The sequence below is a fragment of the Pangasianodon hypophthalmus genome, chromosome 4, assembly GCF_027358585.1.
Source record: "Pangasianodon hypophthalmus isolate fPanHyp1 chromosome 4, fPanHyp1.pri, whole genome shotgun sequence".
In the NCBI taxonomy this organism is placed as follows: domain Eukaryota; kingdom Metazoa; phylum Chordata; class Actinopteri; order Siluriformes; family Pangasiidae; genus Pangasianodon; species Pangasianodon hypophthalmus.
In genome coordinates this window covers 7,303,384-7,309,342 of record NC_069713.1, presented here as the reverse complement: position 1 = coordinate 7,309,342, position 5,959 = coordinate 7,303,384, and positions in this window count along the sequence as shown.

Below are 5,959 nucleotides of genomic sequence, written 5' to 3'. Positions count from 1 at the left end.
CAGAGATTACACGTTTCCCCCATTATGATGTTTGATGTGAACATTACCTGAAGTTCTTGACGTGTATCTGCATTAATGAACAGGGGTAAAGATGTTCCTATTCAAGTGGCTGGTGAGTGAATATTAGCCGTACATCAGGGACTAACGCCAATCTTTATTGTTCTCTTATTTTTTTCTCTTCTGTCATTGGGCTGTGTATTTTTTGTGTTTTTTGGTTGTATAGCGACCTTGGGTATGACAAATATAAGTTAATATGTACACTCACCTGTCACTTTAATAGGAACACCTGTACAGCTCATTTATGCAGTTATCCAATCAGCCAATCATGTGTGAGCAGCGGTGCAATGCATAAAATCATCCAGCTACAGGTCAAGAGCTTCAGTTCATGCTCAAATCAAACATCAGATTTGGGGGGAAAAAATGTGATCTCAGTGACTTTCAACTCCTGTGAGCCAAGAACATGAATCTGAGGCTATCACGGGCAAAGACTCACTGAAACTGGACAGTGGAAGACTGGAAAAAGACCATTTGTGATTTTTTTCCCTAAGCTTCAACTTTCCAGTTTGGGTGAGTCTGTGCCCATGAAAGCCTCAGACTCCTGTTATTGGCTGACAGGAGTGAAACCCAACGAGGTCTTCTGCTCTTGTAACGCATCCATCTCAAGGTTCAATGTTTTGTGCATGCTGAGATGCTTTTCTGTTCGCCACGGTTATAAAAAGTCATTATTTCAGTTATTACATCCTTCCTGGCAGCTCAAACTAATCTGATCATTTCCCTCTGACCTCTCTTATCAACAAGGCGTTTCCACCCACAGAACTGTCGCTCACTCAGTGATTTTAGGTTTTGTGTTGTTTTTTTTTGGCACCATTCTGTGTAAACTCTTGAGACTGTTGTGTGTGAAATTCCCTGGAGATCAGCAGTTTCTGAAATACTCCAACCACCAACAACCATGCCACGGTTCAAGTCACAGAGATCACATTTTTTGATGTGACCATTAACTGAAGCTCTTGACCTGCATTTTTTTTTTTTTTTTTTTTACATTTCACTGTTGCCACATGACTGGCTGAATAGATAACTGCACGAATGTGCAAGTGTACAGGTGTTCCTAATAAAGTGGACAGTGAGTGTACATATACAGTAGAGGCTTATAAAGTCATGACATTTTTTCCCCCCATTCTGATGTTTGATGTGAACATTAACTGAAGCTCTTGTATCTGCATGATTGTCTGCGTTGTGCTGCTGCCACATGAGCATCAGGTGTGCAGGTGTTCCTATTAAAGTGACCGGTGAGTGTATATGGCTATATGGCTGTCTTTAATCTGCAATCTTTTGGCTTTGCGCTGCCCACTAATTTCAGATACACTTCCAAAACTAAGAAAAAGCCAAAGAGCATTTTCACACAAAGGCTATATATATATATATATTGTCATGTTGAAAGGAAACACTAATGAACTCAAGAATCGCGTTGCGCTTAAAAACTGGGCTCGCGCTAACTGAGCGGCGTGGGTGAAGTCACCGCTATTGTGACGTCACAACGGCTGGCACCTGAGCGCGCGCGTTCTATAGAACACCTGGACGACATTTTTACCTCAGTGCAGAAAAAGGAAACACGAGCAAAGAGACATTTTTCAAATTCAGACTTTGTTTCCTCAGATAAATCATTTTCTTTTATTGTGAAGGAGTTCAGTGAAAAATCAGAATGCTCTGCTGCCCCTGTTTTTGGTCGCGGGTAAGAAATTCTTTAATCCACAAACTTTCACACGTCACATTTACTGTTCGTTATTGAAAGTGAAATGTCTCAGCATCTCAAAAACACGTCTTCTAATCTACATGAAAGGAGGTGAATTTTATGTTCAGTACAAAAATTATGGCATTAAACATTCAAACAGGCTGAAGAGCCATGCACTTTATTTTCAGATTTGTATAAAGCTGCTTTGTGACAATGTTTATAGTAAATAATCTATATTTAGACATAAATGTAGATATAAATCTTTTTGAAATGATCTCAGCTTTGGGCTCCATCAGCTATTAATTCTGTAGTGATGATTATAGTCATTATTAGGGCTGTGGAATTGCTTTAATACTGCAGTGAAATGTGAACTGCTGGAAATAAATGAAACACTGAGCTGCATTCTGATATGGACGAGACTGATTAACCCAGTACACCTCCACAGACAAACAGAAATCTCATGTGGAGGCAACAGCATCATTTTATCCTAGATTTTAATGTTTTAAATGGTTTATTTACCCAGAGTAATGTTTTCTTGTTGCTGATATTTGTCAGCTTTACAGTTCTTTCAGCTCGTGCACAGGAGGAAAAGTTCACACACACTGAGGTCGCATCCCAAATGTCTTACTATTTACCTCATATGTTCACTACGTAGGGTGCAACATAAAGGTGTTATAGACACTACTTAGTGCACTAAACACTCAATAAAATGCTAATTGAGATTGACTTCAATATGTGCCTGTTGTAAATTAAATACTTATATGTAATTTCACTTTTAGGACACATAGCTCTCTTTTTTTTTTATCTAAATTCTAACATTAATACATCATTTTAAAGGAAGCCATAATACAGATCTTTTTTCAGAGGTGAAAAAAAGAAAACTATCAAAGATTGGAAGAAAACTAACTGTAGCATGTTGAAAAAAAAAATAGTATTTTTATAAGCATCACTCTTGTGCCTGTGTGTTTCCTTTTGTTATCTGTAGAAGAGCAAGGTGCATCCTTCAGTACCTGTGACACCTGCAGAAAGGTAAGCTACATTACAGACATGTGCATCTCCTTAATGAGATCAAGGTCAAACAGAGAGAATTCAGACAGAGATTGTGTAGGCTCAGGACCCAGATTTTAAAAATACTATAGAATTTGAATGATAGTTACTGGGAGGACAAACAGCATCTGTTTACTCCTCAGCGGCTCAAAAACACAAACAGAGACACCTAGAACTAGTGAGAAATCTACAGAGAAGAAGAAGGATGGTGCAAGGAGAACATCAAAATGGTGTTTGTGGAAGGTAACATCTTTTATCCAAAATATTCACACACAAACATCACATTTGCCTTTTTTTTGGTGGTGGTAGGAGGGGTAGGGTTGGGGGAAAAAAAAAACTACCAAAGAATGGAAGAAAATTTACTGTAGCATGTTGGAAAAAAAATAGTATTTTTATAAGCATCACTCTTGTGCCTGTGTGTTTCCTTTTATTATCTGTAGAAGAACAAGGTGCATCCTTCTGTACCTGTGACCCCTACAGAAAGGTAAGCTACATTACAGATATGTGCATCTCCTTAATGAGATCAAGCTCAAACAAAACCTCAGGTATTATGGGTAATGAATTCAGAAAAAACCTGTGATAGTTACTGGGAGGACAAACAGCATCTGTTTACTCCTCAGCGGCTCAAAAAGACCAACAGAGACGCCTGGATCTAGTGAGAAATCCACAGAGAAGAAAAAGGATGGTGCAAGGAGAACATCAAAATGGTGTTTCTGGAGGGTAAGAACATCTTTTGTCCAAAATATTCACACACGAACATCACATTTACTATTTGTTACTGAAAAATCACACGAAATATCAGACTTGTAAAGTACATGAATTTTCTGAATGCTTCTTTGATTAACCTTGTTTACTTTCAGTGTAGTGCCAAAGTTTTCATCCCTTTTGTTTTATGGGTGAAAAGGAGCTGGGAATCATGGGAATCACTTCAGTAATTCTGAAGGAAAATGCACTCTGGCAAAATTAGGAAGTAGAACTGCCAAAGAGTGGAAGTAAAAATAACTAACCTGAAATGTAGCACAAGGATTTTGTGTTTCTGTTGTGTTTTCATAAGCGTCCTTCTGATGTCTGTGTGTTTCTTCATGTGTAGAAGAAGAACAAGGTGCAACCTGCATCATTTACAGAAAGGTATGTTATAGCAAAAGCTATACAGCTCCATGTTGACATCAGAAAACTGTAAGAATTATAGGTATTTAGAGACAGATTGTTGTAGGCTCAGATCCAGTATTTAAAAATACTATGGAATTTGACTGCTAGTTACTGTGAATACAAACAGCATCTGTTTACTCCTCAGCAGCTCAGAAACTCCAAAAGAGACTCTGCAAAATGTCTTTGTGAAACTATTAGCGGGGGCCATGCCAGGGCAACTCTCAAAAACAAAGAAGAAGACCTCGACTAGCCGCAGTGAGAAAAGTGCAGAAAGGAAGCAGGTAAGTGTGAAGCCAGCCTCCAAACTCCCAGGGAAAAAATGCATACAGGGCAAAGAGGCCGGTGTGAAGATAAATTTACCAAGCTCGATGAGGATCACTGTGACGAAGGAGGAAAGGAAGAAGACAACACAGTATGGGCAAGAAAAGAAGCCTACAGAAAGGAAGGAGACGACCTCAAATAGGCTTAATATGAAAAAAGCAAAAACGAAGCAGATCAGTGTGAGGCCGACCTCAAAACTCCCAGGGACGAAACGCTTAGAGGTCAAAGAGGCCCATGTGAGGACCACTGCGATGAGGAAAGAAAAGGAGGAAAAGAGGACGACAACCCTGTATGGCCAAGAAAAGAAGACTGCAGAAAGGAAGGAGACGACCTCAAATAGGCCTAATATGAAAACATCCGAAACAAAGCCGGTCATTGTGAGTCCTATCTCAAAACACCCATGGACGAAACGCATAGAGGTCAAAGAGGCCCATGTGAGGACAAATTTACAAAGCTCAGCGGGGACCACTGCAATGAGGAAAGAAAAGGAGGAAAGGAAGGAGATGACCCTGCATGGCCAAGACAGGAAGGAGGAAAAGAAAGAAATGATCCTATTCAAGTCGGAGGATGAAATGGCAAAGTTGATGGAGGTACTGATGGAGTTGGCCTTTTCTTCTTACATGGAATACAAGAAAAGGGTGACAGATCCACATGCATTCAGGTGAGAGACAGATGAGTAAAACAGAGCAAAGAAAAGCTTATTTACATTCTTTTATACAGTGGAAAGTACAAATTTACTCCTTAATATCCAGACCTGCCAACGCACAGACACAAATAGTTCACTATAAACTCTATGCCTCACTGTTTCAGTTCCAAAAAGATGATCCCTGAGGGAAACATAAAGAGCCCGATTCCGACTCCGTCTGAGGGAAACGTAAAGAGCCCGATTCCGACTCCTTCTGAGGAAAACATAAAGAGCCCGATTCCAACTCCGTCTGAGGGAAAGGTAAAGAGCCCGATTCCGACTCCGTCTGAGGGAAACGTAAAGAGCCCGATTCCGACTCCGTCTGAGGGAAACATAAACAGCACGACTCTGACTCTGACTCTGCCCCCCATCACAGACAAGCAAGAGCTCACTGGCGGGTATGACACATTGATGTGTGTTTGTCTCTCATTTTTAATTTAAAAAGAATATTCAGATTGGAATTAGTTTAAACATAATTAGTTATGCTTACTAATATTTGGTACCAGAATGCATTAGAATATTAATGAGCCTATAAATTTATAGGAACATTAGCAGTAGCGCTGTGCTACGTGTTCGTATGTTTACACAGCCCGAGTGTGCTTTTGTGAATCAGAATCTGTGTCTAACAGGTGGATCTGTTGCAGGTTGCCTAATTTTGGAAACAACTGCTACGTTAACGCAAGTCTGCAGTGTCTGTTCACAGCTGAGTCTTTTTGCGGAGAGCTCTCCTACCTGCTGGACAACTCTGTCCACAAACTAGAGGACACATTCCTCAGGTACTAAGACTATACATTACTGTACATTTATAAATTATAATGATACGCTACTTTTATACAGCATTTTTTAAGAACATAGGCATACTGCTTACAATACCTAAGGGAGCAGATAACATTAAAACTGTTAACTAGCAAAGGGACTACATTAGGAGACAAATTTAGGATAATAAAAAATGAATTAACAAGAATTAATGAAAAGGTAAAAGGATCAAATTAAGGTTTGAGAAAGCAGATAGATAATCAGATCAATAT